The 17489-nt window shown below is 41.8% G+C and overlaps 1 protein-coding gene across 1 annotated transcript in view; it reads right to left on the bottom strand.

Annotated features, from left to right (window-relative positions):
- Window positions 1–7249: 7249 nt before the first annotated feature.
- CCDC91 (coiled-coil domain containing 91) overlaps window positions 7250–17489 on the bottom strand; it is a 381398-nt gene continuing 371158 nt past the window's right edge. Inside the window, exons 13-15 of the transcript XR_008300195.1 lie at window positions 14144–14333; window positions 13590–13647; window positions 7250–10901 (exon numbers count right to left, since the gene is read on the bottom strand). The gene's annotated coding sequence lies outside the window, so the exon portion shown is untranslated. The remainder of the gene's footprint in view (window positions 10902–13589; window positions 13648–14143; window positions 14334–17489) is intronic.

Below are 17489 nucleotides of genomic sequence, written 5' to 3'. Positions count from 1 at the left end.
CCATGGCATCTCATGTGGACCTAAGAACACCTTTAGCTCAATATCTGTGGTAATTTCAATGTCGCGGTGATTTCTTGGGTCAGAAGAATGGGGCTTTGTGCCTAAGAGCTAATATTTAGAGGATGCAAAGAAACACAGCCTCCAAATTAAACTCTTCCTCATTTCCTGCTTCACTCCTTTCCTTTGTGGCTGCATGTGGTGCGCTCTGCCTGGGGTCTTACGGTGTCATGTCGCATTTCAAGGAAGATCTCACATCGTGTGTACAATCTGCATCCCAACACTGTTGGGGCTAGGAGTCAGGAAGTCTGGATTTGCATCCCACTTTTGCCACTATCTGGCTGTGGGACCTTACAAAAGTTACTCCACTTCTCTAAGTCTCTGTTTCCTTGTTTATAAAATAGAAGGATGGGACTAAGAGTCTCTGACTGTTCTTTCCAGCTCATCTATGTAACATTTAGTGATATTTCAGACATGGGAATAAACAGACAGGTAGACCCACAGTTGTGACCAAGCTAGAACGTGGTTTAAAAAAAAAAAGGCAAAGGTTGGTAATTGAGCTTTGCCTAGTGGACAAAATGCCCTTGGAACTTCACAGAAGAAAAAGAAGGAAAACAAGTCTGTTTAGGTTGTGTGGTTTCTGTAACATGAATTTAACTAATTTCACTCTCTGTCTAGAAAAGTTTTATATTTTGTTTTGCATTACCTGGGAGATTTGTCACATGATGTATTCTTATTTTTCTTTACTTTCAATATTTAAAGGTAGGCTTTAACATCAGGTCCTAAACTGTCCAAAATAGGCACCACATACTGATGGTGGTTGCTACCTGTCAGAAATGAGAATCCTGATTTCTCAATGCTCATAATTGCAAATAAATAATTCTCTCCCAGCAAGTAAATAATTTCCTTCCTTGCAGAATCCTTGAAACTCTGAGCTTCAATTTAAAGATCAATTCCTGTAAACTCTATCGTATTTAGGCCTAAGCACATAGGAGATTAATACTGAAATGTTAAAGGGCTATAATTTGGGGGTTCTAAGATCATCTTATGGTTAGCCCATGAGATCTGGGAATTGCTCTGTCTGGAGAGAAAGGAACTTAAATGCATTCATGTGGCAACAGGATTTTATTTGAACAGCAGGCAGCTGCCTGCTAGCATTGCTTTTAGAATTGGTATCCCCTGCATTGAAGCCTTATTGGGATAGAGAAGTATCTCAACTGCCCCCACTTCAGCACCAGGTTGGGCCCACTCCTCCAAGCATCTTCTGGTATCTACTGACCAGCTTTCCTCCCAGATGCTAAGGAATCCTGGGGCTGCGTGAGAACTATGTCCACAACAGGGAGAAAGTCCAGCATGTGGTAACAAGCTTCTGTACACAAAGAACCGCAGGCTTCCTTCTCGAACTAAAGGAATCAAAGAAAGAACAGAGTGTTGATTGTTCAGCTTTCTATGTCCACCTGCCATAGGATCTTGAGCTGAGCAAATGGCAGATAATTTTACTTGGAAGCTTTATCATTGTACAATGACTTGAAGTTGAGCATGAGAGGGAGAGATAAAATAGCACTCTGTGTGTGTGTGTGTATGTGTGTGGTGCACGTGGAAGGGCCCAGGCTTTTGGAAGACATCACTCATCACTGAACTCCAAGAGCAAGTCTCCGAACTGCGAGTACTCTAATATACAGCAATATAGGAAATCCCTGGATGCAACTGAAAAGTCTCAGACTAGATTCTTCTTCACCTTTAATGCAGAGCCCACACCTTTGTTATATCCCACTGATTGCCAGAGACCTGAGCCCCCTCCACCCTCGGTTACGAGCGGTTACAGGAAAAAATCACAGGGAATATGCATCAACTAGGTCTTTCCTCCAAGTCCTGGAAAAAAAAATAGGATAAACTAACGGCCAAGGCTGCTGAAGGGCTAAAGCAACAGTCTTGTCTCTCCCCATTAAAGTCTTTAAAAGCTTAACATAGTTTTCATTTCTCAGCGCTAATTCAAATCTAAGTCTCTTGCCTTCCTCACAAATCCTCCCTCCACCTTGAATTGGTTGCTCCAGGAGCATCTTCCCTGCTATTATTAGTGGATAATTGCTTAACATTTTCTAGAGGTAATTAACCTTGCCTTTGAAATGAAAGAAATCCCTAAATTGAGCAATATGATGAAAGCCATTCTTTCATGTAATTTAGTCTCATCAGCCAAGTACATCAATTTCTAGCTCAAAGGCAGGGCTGAAGAAGAAGCAGTGGCGATACTGTAAAGAAAAAAACTCAAGGTCTCAACACTGTCAATCTCAGTTTCTTCAGAACAGGGATCCCAATGCAGCAGCCTGATGGCATGAGGTCAGTGGTTCTGTTCAAGCTCAACACAGCGACCTTGACAAAGGACATCTGTTAGGAGTCCATGTCGAGCTGACAGCAAGATGCTAGGTATTGCATGCATACTGAAGACTCCAGAAGTTCACCAAGCACCCCTAATTCTGCATTAAAATTTAATTTCTCTTAACATTTTTAGAAAAAAAAATGTCATAGTTCAAGGAGCTCTGCTAGTCTACATGCAGTTTGTTGATCCCCGCCGGTGTCTGTATCCTTGCCTGTTTCATAATTAATTGGGTAAGCAGTTCCTTTACAACCATAGGTTTTGAGGTTGTGAGATCCCACAAACAACATGCTTGCCCCCCTGCCTCCACCTAAGGCTGTGCCCAGCTGATTTCAGACTGATGGATATCAGAATTTTCCTCTTGCCGAGAGAAAGATTTCCAAGATGGAGACTAAACAACATCCGCTGGTATCTTGTTCCAAAGGTTGGGAAAGTTCTGTGCCAGCAAACCACTTTGTGGTTGCATTAGACGCTCTCGCCTGCCCTGCGGTTAGCTGGAAGTCAGTTTACCGCAGGGCTTTTATCACCCAGAGGCTGCATTTAGCTTTCTGGGTGACCGTGGCCCACACCCCAAACCAGAGGAAGGCCCTGAGGGGCTTTTTAAGGACCATCCAGAAACCCTCAGAGATGCAGGAGGTCCAGATCAGATCTACAGACACAGATTTGCAAAAGAGAGAGAGAGAGAGAGAGAGAGAGAGAGAGAGAGAGATCACTTTGGCGCCCTCTAGGGGCAGTTTATTGCCATCTTGTAGATTGTGAAATCATACATTTGGGTAATTTCATGTCAGTATGGAGACAAACATCTTGTTAGTGATTTCCTCATATGGCTTACCAGTACCCTTTCCTACATTCTTTTTGTTGATTATTTTACATGACCACAGGATCCCTTTTCTCATGGAAACTTCATCATAAAATCCTGTACCAAAGGGGAAAAAAACCCAACAACAACAAAATTAAAGCCAGAGATTTTGATTGTGTCTATCAGTTCTGTTTATTTTGATGCAAGCACTGGAGGCAGCTCTTCAGCCATCCTTTTTAAATGTTTCCCATTCACAAACATGTGATTTGAGTTGGTTTCATTCCCTTTTAACAAACAGGGGGAGCTCTGGGGGAACAGATATTATGATGCCTAATAATTAACAGCATGGTCTGCCTATTTTTCGAAGCACTGCTACTTACTGTCTTTGGGTAAATTACTTAACCTCTGCACCTCAGTTTTTCCAAGCAGAAGTGGGTCAAATAAGAGTGCCCTCCTCATAAAAGTGCTGTGAGGATTACATGAGATAATGCCCGTGAAGCACGTCATCCTCCTTCACAGGTGTCCAGGGTCTCTGGAACTCAAGGCAGGAGAGTGCAGGAAACTCAGGAGTCACATAACAAAGGCACGCACCTCATGGGGTCATGGAACACATTAAATTAGTTAATGAAGGCAAAACACCAGAATAATGTTTAGTACCTAGCAAATATTTGAAATCGTTTGCCGTTGTTAGTTTCCTTGTGTATCTCCATTTTATAGTCGAGCGAACTAAAACATACAGAGGTTAAGCAACTTGCTTAGGAAATGGACAAATAGTAAGCAGCAGAGTCAGGAATCCATCTGACTCCATGGCCCATGCTCTTTACCACTATGCTCTCTCCATGCATAGTAGCTATTACTATCATTACTATTTTGACAGGAGAAATAATTTTCAAGCAGGCCTGCTGTCACCTACTGAAGAGAAGTTTCCAATTCATCAGCCTGCAAAGTGCACACTTAGCCTTACACTAAGACAGTAAACATGTAGCCACCCATTAACCAATCTTTTGGAGGCATGGGGCAGAAGTCCTCCATATTTTTGTTTTATAATAAGAGGGTATTTTCCACTTGCTAAGATATTTGACCTGATCTGGGAAAGTGGAGAAAGTCACTAAGGAATTTAAAGAGGGAGTATCCAGAGGAAGAGCCGAAAAGCATTCTTAGGGTCTTCCTGCCAAGGTGGACTGAATCGAATGCCCTGGTAACTTCCAACCTTTCTCTAGGAAGGCCTCCAGGCCACTCCACTTTCTGATTTTAGCACATACGATGCTCCCTGCTCCTCCGAGAAGTAATCTGAGGTTTCTTACAATTTCTGTTGAATTTGGACAGAGATATTCTATGCTTACAATCATTGGAGTGTTCCTAATGTAGTTACAATAGGACTGCTCCCTGACGTATGGCTTCAGCCATCTTTGTCAGCATGTTACCATCTCTGCTATCTAAGCTGCTAAACCTCAGAATCTTCCCAGCTCAAGGAGTGCCCATTGATTTTAGCTTCCAAAAACAGATTTCCCGCTGTACCACCAGATCATAACTGTTGGTGAAGTCCCCTGCTAGTCTGCTTACTGTCTACAAGTGCTGAGGTTACGGAAACTCAAATCTCTGAGGCTGTCTTATTTTCTCTGAGGGCACGGAGCTAAAAGAAGATGGTTTGTTGTTTTAGGGAAGACACTCACTCCTAAGAAATTTCTAGCTATTGGGCAGGGGAAAAAAAACTGTTTTGGAAAATACCAAGTTTTTCTGATGTTGAAGTGGTACAAATATGTATTTAAAGAGGTGCTTTCCTGAGAGGTGTAGCTGAGGAGGATGCCTGCATTTGAGCTCAATTTGGCTCTGAGGCTTCCTGGTACATTTTCTTTTCCCTTATTTAGACAAGGTAGTAAAGTACTTCATAAGTGAGTTTCTTCTCTTACTCACGAGCTGTACAAGGAGAGAAGCCCACTTGTACTGAAGTAAAATTACCTGAAAAATACGTTTTCCTAGAAAGTGCTGTCTTGGTAAGAGGAAGATGTTTTCAGGTTGAGTATTAGTCTTGAAGACTCTGGAAGAAAAAAAAAAACACTCTGGAAGGCTTCATACTGCCTGAAAGTTGTCATCGTTGACAATCACTATTAATAGTCGAAGCAATGAGACAGCAATGATAATGTCACTTACATTGGCCTTTATATGGGTCTCCACATTGAAAAGTTCCAGTGCCACATGCAAGGGTATAGATGGTTTCTCAGGTGTGTTATGGTCCCATTAACAGATGGAAAACCGAACTTGCAAAGGTATCTGTCTCTCTAAAGGGCCCAGAAGAAGTCACTCAATGGTGACAGAAAAAAATACAACTTCAGGACCATACCTTTTAATATGCACCATCATTCCAAGTGTAGGGTTGACAAGTGTGGTTGTATACAATGTAATTAGCCTCTGAGGAGCAGGGATGCATGATACTAGAATGTTCATTCATTCATTCATTCCATGTTCATTGAGTGTTCATTACATGCCAGCTATCACTTCAGGCAGTGGGGTACAAAGTGTCTAAGGTCACAGAGCTTCCATTATGGTGGCTAGAGACAAAAAAAAAATCAAAATGAAGTATCAGATAGACATAAATGCTGTGAGGCAAATAAAACAAAGGAACAGAGCTAGGAAACACTGAGCATGTCCACAGGGTCTTGTTTTCTATAGCATGGTCAAAGAAAGCCTCCACAAGAAGGTGGCATTTGAGCAGGTATCTGAAGGACATTAGTGTTCAGTAAGAGTTGTTAAAGTATAATTTTCAAACAGTCAAAAAGCGACTCTTGCATAAATAGAAGCTGAACATATGTCAAAGATTTATTCTACTCAGTAGTTAGTAAAGGATCAATAAAATGTTAAGATTGGTTCAAAAGGGCATTGAAAAATCTGTCATTTACAGGGAGTTTAACAACGGAGTGCTCAACTAAGAAAGGATGTTACATTGGAGACTAAACTGGTTAACGTCCTACTATATTCCATATAAACTATATTCTTTGAGGTTATCTTTCTAACAGACAGAAATTGGGTCTCTCCTGGAAAAAAAAAATCTATAACAAGTAACTTCACTACATCTAGGATTTTTAATCCATAGTAAACAGTGAGTAAAATAAGGCACATTCTTGTGTAAGCCTATTAAACAATGTATCCGTGGCACATTGAAAGGACATACGGCTCACCTTTTTAAGTTTGCCTTCTCCTCCACCTCCTCCTTCTTCTTCTCCTTCTTCTTCTTATAAAAAAGCCATACAGATAGCTGAAGGAAGAACATTGCAGGCAGAAACAATGTGAGTGAATCAGCCCATTTCCCTGACTCAGGGAGGATCCCTCCCACTGACGCAGACTCACACATTCACCTGGACCTTATTATGAATTTTGGTGTAAGTAAATAGCTGGGGGCAATCTGGAGAAGCTGGAAGGTTTATATTAGAAAGTGAGTGGGTACTGAAGTTGGGAGTTGAGAGTGTGGGGATTTTCAGAAGATATTAGGAAGTGAGGAGTATGAAAAGTGGTGAATGAGGGATGAATGGATTTGTGCAACAATTTGCTACTTTTCTTGGGCATGAAAACATACTTTGTCTATCCCAGCTCCACCTTTGCCTGTTTCCTGAGAGACTGAGCAAAGATATGAATTAGTTCTGATTACTTTCGGTTTGTTTGTCGGACTGGGTTCAATAGGAGATGGGACCATGTCCTTTCCAGAACTTGTCTCTGAAACAATCACATGCATTAGGGTGTTTCAGCATGGAAACATTGTCACTGGAAGCTGAGCAGGAAAGGAAGTGAGAATGCCTCTCAAGTCTGGAGGGTTAGAGAAGTGCCCCCCATCCAGGGAAGCCACTTGTAGTTGCCCCTCTTCTCTTCACTTTACCCACCTTCTAGCCACCGCTCTAGCTGAGGTTTTCTGAGCCTTACTGTGGGCTCTGGCGCCCCATGCCTGCCCTTCAGACCCTAGCTCCTGCCTTTCTCCACATGTTCCGGGCTGAAACTTAATCTCTGTTTTCCAAAATACCTTTTCTTCTCACTCTTCACGCTGCATACACCCCCCCCCCCCCCCCGCATGTCCTCATGGTAGTTTAACTACCATCCAAGGAACCCAGTATCTCCAAACTCTTCACTTGGCCAACTGGGTGATGATACCATAATAACAGAGGCTCTTCAACATAAGGAGCAGGTATGGATGTAGGGAGTTTATTTTTCGGATGGTATTTATAGTCCCTCTAGGATATCTAAGTAGAAGTGTTCAGTAGGGAATTCCCACTTTCTGCCATCCCACCCTTTCACTGATGGATGGAGACAGACAGTGAGGGTTTCAGGCACCAGACAAGGAAGAGGAAATGGTGATCTGATGGAAGAGGAAAACAGTGGCGTTGATGGATACCCTATCCCCCCTGCTCCCTGCCAAGAAGGATAATATGTGGAAAGAGGTGGACGAGGCAGCTGGGGAGAAAAGAAATGAGTTTGTAACCCCAGCCCCTTTGCTCTTAGAAAGAGGCTCTTGCTCCCAGACACTTTCTTCACACTGTCTCAAAGTCCACTAATTAGAAATTCATTTGGGTTAATATTCAAGTATTCTGAAATGATTAAGGAGACCACCATTCTTTCATTCCTTCAAGTTGGTTCAATAAACACTTGTTTACTTCCTTGTTTTACTGAAGTTTACGAGAGGGTGGGAACAGAATCACACTTTCAGGATCCTAAATTAAAAGGGAAAATGCAAAAGAGGTTGGGGTAAACAGTCACTGAACAGGAAAGGATGATGACCACTTTTGTTCTGGTCTCAACTCAGAATCATCTTGCCTTCTTTGGCCAGTGATGTGAACCTTGCATCTGAGCCCTGTCCCCAGGCAACATCTCCAGGGGTTCCAAAGTTTCAGACTTGGTTTTCTCTTATTCTGGAGTACCAGGCTATCCGTTCCAAATTAGTCCTAGATTTTGCTAAAAGCAATGCAAATTTCCATGCATGTTCCCCTATTCATCCTGGGGGATGTTTTCAAATTTCATCCAGCTTAGAGTGGCACCAAGAAGCATTCTGTTCTCTCTCCCATCTTCAAGGTCAAGAATTTGAATCCTGATTGCTGAGAAAGGCCAGACTTCTAGAAGGAAATATTTTTGTTAGAGAAGTCTGTGTCAGATTATTTCGTCTGTTAACAGCAGAACCAGAAGATAATGAGGACTATTTGACAGAGTCTAGCATTGACAAATGGTACACATTTTTGAACTCATTTCAAAGTACAAACTCCTATTTCATTTCGTTTTCTAGGGCTCTGAATAACTTATAGACAATTTAATTGCCTGTATTTGGAATAGGGAATTCCTAAAATGCTGAGTATAATATTTGGATTTAAAGAAAAAGACACCATAATAGAGGCCATTGTTCAAGTAAGTAGAGACAGGTTCATGTACTTCAAACCTTGGATAAAATATAAAGAAGATCATTGAGCTCTAATTTGAAAGAATTCCACTGAAAGACTCAGAAAGCAATCCACTGTGAGAATATGAGACAGAATTATAATATTTACTGGACAATTGTTTGCTAAGAAGCATTTATTTCATATCACTTTTTAACAAGACTGAACTGTCAAATTGTTTAAAATTCCACTGGAAAAATTTGGACTATCACAAAAGTGTTTACTCTTTTATCCTTCCATGTATATTGGATTACTCATGGAGGACAATGGAAAGAATCTGAGAAATGCTGGTTTTAACAGCAACTTAGACTGCATTTCAGAAATTTTATAGATTATGTAAACGAAAGCAACTTTTGGATATGTATTAACATAGCCGTGACACTACTGGTATAATGTAAGGCGCAGAGAAATGAAAATTCCAGCACTATCAGCAAAGATTTTCCTTTGGAAGATGACGGTACAAGTGAAACATGCTTCCCATATAACAACCGTGCTTGCATACACAAAAAAGAATCATCTTTATCTTGTTTTGCTAAATGCCATAGTTAGCTCCAGCAGCTATGATTCTGAGTCTGTGCAATGATACATGACCTTTTATAGTCATTCTGGAACTATGGAATTATCACCTATGAAGACACTGTAATCATACATAACCTTAGATCACCCACTGAATATACTTCCATGAAAAGCATGTTTAGAACAAAGCCTAACTTTTTCTTGGTATGAAAATCACTTTAGATTCTCCATTCTAATACCAGATAGGCACTTCCACTGGTCATGTGTGAGTTCCAAGGACATAGATAACTCATGATGATGCAACAGGTCTTAGCTGCATGAGGATCACCTGGAAGGCTGGTAGCAGCAGATTGCGGGGTCTCTGCCCCCAGAGTTTCTGAGTCAGTGTACCTAAAATGGGGCAGAGAATGCATTTCTAACACATGATGTTGATGCTGCTTTCCTGGGAACCACACTTTGAGAACCACTGCACTAAATGACTCTAGGTAGGGAGTGCTAAAAGCAATTTTAGGGAAAAAAAAAATCTTACGTGTGGGTCAGGCTGGTCTTGTGAAAAATGAAAACAAAGAAAAAGCCTATAAGCTTCCCTCTAAAGGCTCAGCCTCGCTATGGCCCCCTCCTCCATACAGAACCCTCTGCCTCCTGGTTTCCATTCTCTCTTTCCGACCTCCAGTTCTCAAAAGTACTCACAGGTCTTGCTATCTTAATTGACCCTAAAATGTACATTAACCATAGCAGCAGTTATTCCTCTTAGGGACCTTTGCATTTTGACATGGATCAAAAATTCAGACCTGATAAATGAAATCTGAACAAAAAAAGGTGTTAATTTTATATGGGAAAAACTGTTACATTTCCACTCCATCACCTACATTACACTAGAGTGATCTAAAAGTCAAATCTCTTCGCATTACTTTCTTGTTCAAAGTCCTCAATGACTATCCTTCTCCCACAGGCAAATTTTAAAGGCAAGGCTTCCAGGCTTTTCCATATATGCCACTGCCTACCTTCTCAACCTCCTCAGCCACCTTGCCCTCCTTCCACTTTGTATATGACAGTACTGAACTATTTTAAATTCTTTGAAAATGACCTATTCTCAGGATCAGCTACATTATTTGGGGGACCCAGTGAAAGATGAAAATGAAGGGCCCTCTGATCAAGATGTATTAAAGAATTTCAAGACAGCACTTGCAGAGATTCGCCCAAGTCCAAAGGCTTCTGAGCACAGAGCGCTGTGTGGCTGCAGGTCACACACACATGAGCAGCCCTGACTGTTCCAGAGACAATAATCTCTAAGTCCCTTGGCGCTTGTCTTGGGGTATCACAAAGAAACCAGTCAGGGTGTGTCATTTCCTTTTGCTCTGAGTTGGTGTCTCTAGGTTTGTTGAATGTCAAATGCAGGAAAGCACCTGAGCTTCGCCATGCCTTTGTTCATTTTCCAGGAAAACTCTTAGGTAGCCAGAGGATACAATGTACTGCTTTGACCCTGGCACTACTTGCTCTCCTTATGCCACTGTCCTAATCTCTCCCTCTTTTGTACCTTTGCAAGGTACCATTCCTGCCTCCTGAAATGCCATTCCCTGTTTCTCACCTGATTAACTTGCATTCAACCATCCTTAGAGGCTCAGCTGAGGCTCCTCTTCTGCTGGGAGGCCTTTCCCAAATTCCAGAGCCCCTGCGTGCACAGTACACTCTGCCCTTTAGTGGTTAGCCTGCTGGGTTTTCATCTTGTTCGCATGAGCACCGTATTGACTAAGCTCCAAGCTATTCCAAAGCATCGATGGTGTCTTCATCTTTGTATCTGCAGAAACTAGCACGACATCTGGATTGGAGAAATGGCTTCAAAATGCTCATAACGTGGAAGAACAGGAGGTCATGCATGTTAACATTTTTCACAACTCAAAAATAGTTTCTTGGAAGAAAACCATTTCTGAAGCTGACAGGCAGCTTACGTGGGACTCAGAATTCTTCCAGAACTCCTAGGTGAGGTGGTCAACTGACTTCTAGTTACTGCAAAGGAAGGAAGCTCTGGGGCAAATACTGAACTGCTTAGCCTCTTGAACCTAATCTGAGTGGGTGTGAACCCCAGAGACGTGTTCAGTCCCACTCAGTGGAGGAATCTAACACATGAGAGAGTCTGAGAGAGTCATCAAGAATGCCTTTCCTAGACCGGCTTCATATGGGAACTTTTAATCTTAATTCAAATATCAGAGACTGTCTGAGGTCTACAGTCAACTTTCCAGGGCTGATGATCTAGTTTGTGGTTGATGTAAGTTATTTGCGTCTCCTCCTCCTTCATGACTTCTGACTACTCACTGTCGTTCTACCCTGAGTGGGTGGTGAAATACCTTACAAGCTGAAATTCAAACCAATAAAGTCTGCTTTTTGTAAGTTTATGGTTTATCTATGAATTTCATGTACCCAAGCTATCTTCATCCCTGGCTGATTCAAAATTTGAGCATTGGCAGGATATCATATTTACTTAGGTATTTTTCTCCAACTTGCGGGAATATACTATTCTGGGTTTCTGGGTGCATTTTGAGAGAAAATCCAGGAAGCTTTTTTTTTTTTAATATAATATTCTTAGTTGTTTTTTAGCCATTGGTATATACTTTGTGCCTGCAAACAGTCTAGGATTGAAGCAGCATCTGGTTTGTTTTCTTTCTGGCCAGGCCAGGGAGAAAAGGGAGCCAGTTGTTCCTGACTTTCTCCATAGACTGCTGCTTCTTTCTCTCTTTCTCTTCCATCTCTCATGACGCTGGTGGGCTTTCACTCCCTTGAGGTGCCTCCAGCCCTCGGACATCACTAAAGAGCTGGGACAAAGGGTGGTCAGGTTCAGACACAAATCTCAAAAGGCAAACAAGGTTAGATTCCTCTTCAGCTGACACTGAAGTCTGAATCCCTGTTCAGACAGGCACACTAGCCCACCTGCTCCAAAAGCAAATCCTGGGCTGCCTAAACCACACCACTCATAATGGAGTGTCAGGGAGCATAGGAGAAAGTCCTGAGTGACCCAGAAGTGTGTCTCAATAGTAAGGCAACTTTATCTCTCCAATGTTAATGGTTCTGTTTGCTTGGATACTTAATTTACTTAGGAGCCTTACAAATTGCAAATTTGTAGACTTACAAATTTATAGACTTAGAATCTGGACTCTCAGGGTTGTGAGGGAATTCAACAGGTTGTATAGTTGGTCCCTTCCAACACCTGAGTCCCTCTCTGCCACTGCCATGCCTGGGTTTTGTTATTATCTGTGCTTAAACGTTACCAAGGATGGCGAATTTACTGCTTGCCCAAGGTCACCCATTTCATCCTTGAGTAGCTCTTTTAGAAATATCTTCTTTTCATAAACCAGATGTCAGCTAAAGTCAACTTGCCCTTTCATATTTAAATGAAACTGTTTTGAATTCTCATGCCTTATGAGGTAAGCCATTCAGCAACTCTTTCAAACTCTTCGTTAATCTTTGACATGTGGGCAGGAGGTTGTTTATAACTGTCCCGGCCACCTCTGGCTGAGGCTTAATCGCTCCATGTATGGAGCCCTCTCTTTTCTATGCCTATTCTCTTTTCTACTGTCGCCTCTTCCTCCACACTAAGCAGCGCTCTGTTTTCCTGTTGGGACATTCCACGTGAGCCTGTCTCAAACACAAGGCTGTGCAAGTGTGTGTGACATACTTTTACAGGACAATTCAGACAACTGCTGGAGTCAACAGTGCAGTGACCAATCTGCTTATGACTAAATATTGCACATTTCTAGTCTTCAAAGCCTCTCAGGTACCTCATCACCAGGACCTCATTCCCTGGCCACATTTCCCTGTAGCTTCCACCTCCCACCTTGTACTTGGCCCCCTCTTTTCTTTTAACTCCTCCCCTCTTCTGTCAAATTCTTGGCTTACGTCCCAAATCCTAGTTGACTTCCTCTGTAGAGAAATTTGGTTTTGCCTTTATCTTCTAGACCTTGACCTTGGGATCTCTTGGCCCACATCCAGGGCAGTTTACCAATGTGTTTCCCCAAAGACAGTCTACTCCCTAAAAGCCTTGTGCCAGAGGATACCCTGTCCCCATATGGTTACATAAAGTCCACGTCTGACTCCCTGTCAGCTCTACCCAGTTCATTACAACCTGCCTTCTCTTGGCTGGTATTGACTCTGGAGTCATTGCTGTAGACAGAAAGAACACAGGCTTTGGAATCCGACCAGAGTCTGAATCCCAGATCTACTATTCATCAGTCATGTGACATCACTGGGCTAACTTCTGAAGACCATCATTCTCAGCTAAGAAATGGTAATTATACCATCTAAAGAATTTATGTGAAAATTTGATTAGATAATATACAGTGTCTGGCACATAGTAGACCCTCAACAATTTTTATTTATTTGAATTAAAATAAAATAAGATGGAGATCAGCCTTGAACATCTATCTCCCAAGCAAACAGAACCATTTATGCCAAATAAGCAAAACTAAATGCAGCTTCTTTTCTAAGTGTACATGAAACTTACCTTAGGTTATTTCTTGTATATGCAACTGATAATCATAACAGAAATTTAAAATGTCCTCCTAAAATGGTATAAGAAAAGCACTTTTAACCAATCCCCTGCCATCTGGAAACCCCCACCATAATAACCAATCACTGTAAAGGTTAAGCAACTTCCTCATTGTCAGTTTATAAGCCATCCTATAACATCATGCCTCTGAACTTCATACCAGTTTTGGGTCTCAAGCACTGCTGACGGTGACCTTTTTTTCTCATTCAGTAAAATATTCATATCAAGTAAAGCTCTCTAAATTTTCTTTTAACCCTCTCCTTCTCCCCCAGCCTCAAAAAGCTTCAAAGCTGATGCAGATGAACCCTCCCCAGCCTGGTTGGTTCCCTGCTTGTTTGACCCCTGATCCCTCCCTCCTTGCTATCTTGGCTTTCCTGCCATTTCATCTGTTCCCTGCTTTCATTCCCAGCTTTGGCTTTCATGACTCAGTCACTCCCACTCATATGCAGAAGTGGAAGAAATGTCTCCTTCTGCCTCTCGCTTTGTTTGCCATCATGATTCTGACTTACCTGGAAACAGCTTCAGAGATGATTAAGTTATGGCTCACAGATATAATTGAGCCGTTTCCGAATTTCCAAATGGCATCAGAAGCGCTGAGATCACCATGAAGATGCATCGTCTTCTTTGTCAGAGAGGACTGAAGAAACGCTGGCGGTCATATCTCTTTTTGGAATCTCCTAAGTAAGGACCTCAGTAGCCCTGAAAGAAAAAAAACAAAACAAAACAAGTCAGAGATACCATGATAGCTGTCACAACCCAAACCTCGCAAGCACACAATATTTAAAAATGTTAAATAAGCAAATAAAATATCTTGCAACATAATCTCTGTTCTGGTGCTAAATAACTTTGTTTTAAATATACAAAACTCCAAACATAAGCCCTTAAGGATAAAATGCTAGTAATGAAATTGATACTAAGTGAAGACGACCATTTTTTATGAAATATTTATTGACTTACCACATAGGCTATCTGAACCTCAAAACTAACTCAGCCTCTGCCGTGGTGGGACTTCAGGATGGAGGCTGACAGAGAACGTACCCTCACCCACTCAGCCAGGCAGATGCTCCGGGATGCACATGTCATTCAGATTTGGCTATTCTTGTGGTGTGGGGAAACAGCTGCATGATTTCACTGGCATTTCCATACCAGAGAGGAATTCTAAGAGAAAGTATCATATTTGAGCTGCTTGAGGGGACTGTTCCATAAGCAATTTCAGGCAAATTATTTATCTCTTTGAGGTGTACACACTCATTTACACAAAGAGTATAAAAATGAATGCCACTATTAGTTTGAAAACAGGTCTGGCTATTATAACAAAAGTCAAAATAACCGCGGTTTAAAAGAGGCGGGATGTTTTCTCTCTCATGATACAGTCTGAACAGAACGAGTCCAGAGTTAACAGCATAGCTCCCCAGTTTGGGGCCAGGCTCCTCGGATCCTGTTTTGCATCTTCAACACATAGCTTTCACCTCAGGGCCAAACTGTCTGTTCCCAACTCTTGTCTCCACATCTACATTCCAGCCAGTGAAAAAGAAGGAGAAGGGAAGGGCACAATCTTACCCTAAATTTAAGGGTATGAACTGTAAGTTGTTTATATCTTTCTGCTCGCATCTCATTGGCTAGCACTTAGTCATGTGGTCACAATAATCTGTACCACAAACTACAAGCCAGAGTCTTCCACTGGGATGCCACGTACCCAGATAAACTTCAACACCACTCATCATCAGGGAAATACAAATCAAAATCACGATGAGATTCCACATCACACCCATCAGATGGCTAAAATTAACAACAGAAGAAACAACAGGTGTTGGTGAGGATATGGAGAAATGGGAACCCTCTTGCACTGCTGGTGGAAATGCAAATTGGTGCAGCCACTCTGGAGAACAGCATGAAGGTTCCTCAAAAAACTAAAAATAGAACTACTTTATGATCTAGCAATTGCCCTATTAGGTATTTACCCAAAGGATACAAAAATACAGATTCAAAGGGGTCACGTGCACCCCAATGTTTCTAGCAGCATTATCAACAACAGCCAAACTATGTAGAGTCCAAATGTCCATCCACTGATGAATGGATACAGATGTGGTATATGTATATAATGAGTATTAGTCATCAAAAAGAATGAGATCTTGCCATTTGCAACGACCTGGATGGAGCTAGAGTGCATTATGCTAAGTGAAATAAGTCAACCAGAGAAAGACAAATACCATATACTTCTGCTTATATGTGGAACTTAAGAAAAAAACAGGTGATCATATGGGTGAGCAGGTTGGGAAGAGAGGGAAACAAACCACAAGGGACTCTTAATGATTGAGATCTGAGGGCTGATGGAGGGAGGTGGGTGGTAGATGGGCTAGATGAGTGACAGGTACTAAGGAGAGCACTTGTGATGAGCACTAGATGTTGTAAGTGATGAATCACTGAATTCTATTTCTGAAACCAATAATGCACTGTATGTTAACTAACTAGAATTTAAATTAAAAAAAAAATCAGGACTTGTCTTGCTAACAAAGGAAAAGAGAATACGTACTCCAGGACAGCTAGCAACTATCCTCAAAACAATATAGGTAGAATGTTTGACACAAAGTCAATGTTCAATCGATAGTAATGTGGTTTTTTATAATAAGCAAAAATTTAAATAAGTTGATTTTATTTCATTCTTGATATAGAGACAAAAGAAAAAGGTGCGTGTATCTCCACACAGAGACTCACAACGTGGGTCTGATTAAGAGTGGCTGTGGTTTGGAAATAGAGCGACCGGCGCTGCACTGGCCTTCTGGCCCTGCTGGGTTTTAGGCAGTGAAGGCTTCATCTGTGGGCCCAGCCTTGCCCAGTCCCCCAACCAATCCCGATCAGGTGATCACTGGTGAGCAGTCTTTCAGCTCTACTTGCACCATCTGGTGTGTGTTGGGGGAGTCCAAATTGTAGTCTGCCCATAATGCCCAATTCATTTCTTCAATTCATGAATCTGGCCTTCTGGCGAATTTTTTCCCCTTGTCCACTGGTGCAAACATACCTCATGAGCAAGCCTATCCAAAACATTATACAGGGGGACATTACTCACATATCCTTTGTATACACTGCCATGCTGCTATCATTACCTTTCATGCAAGGAGTCTTTCCTCAAGTTCCAAGAAAGAAAAGAGAAATAAAAAGAAAAAAAGAAAGAGAAAAGAAAAAGAAAAAGAAAAAGGAAAAGAAAAAAAGGAAAGGGAAAGGAAGGGAAGGGAAGGGAAGGGAAGGGAAGGGAAGGGAAAGGAAGGAAAGGAAAGGAAAGGAAAGGAAAGGAAAGGAAAGGAAAGGAAAGGAAAGGAAAGGAAAGGAAAGGAAAGGAAAAGGAAAAGACAATCAGAAGCCAAGACAGTAGGAAACCATGCCAAAGAGTTATATATCCAGAATAGAAACCATAACACTAAGCACAAACTTCAGAGTGGGACTCTGCAGTAGTGGGTGGTCACGTGGCAGTGTTCCATAAACTCCAGATCACAATACAGGATGACATAAGACATGTCCTACCATATTGGGAGGGAGAATTGATGGCGGTGGGGGGAGAGAGGGTGACTGATGCCATCATTCCTCACTCGAATGATTCTTACAGTCGGCAGGACATCCAAGAAGGACATACCCCGAGTGAAAATTACTTGACCATTTGGCAAAGTACTAAGTACTAAGATAGTATTTCACCAACAACTAGAAAAATTTCAAGTTAAACCATGGAAAAGTCACCCTGTGGGCGTGGAAAGGAATAATATTTTAAGATAGGCTCTGGGGCTTTCTCTGTCAAAAATGAAATAGCCTGACCAATCAGAACAGGACTCAATAAAGGGAGAAATTTCACATGAACTCTTCAAC

This window comes from Acinonyx jubatus, chromosome B4 (assembly GCF_027475565.1).
Source record: "Acinonyx jubatus isolate Ajub_Pintada_27869175 chromosome B4, VMU_Ajub_asm_v1.0, whole genome shotgun sequence".
NCBI classification, from domain to species: domain Eukaryota; kingdom Metazoa; phylum Chordata; class Mammalia; order Carnivora; family Felidae; genus Acinonyx; species Acinonyx jubatus.
The sequence above is the reverse complement of the archived record's forward strand: the minus strand, read 5'-3'. Positions and strand labels throughout refer to the sequence as shown.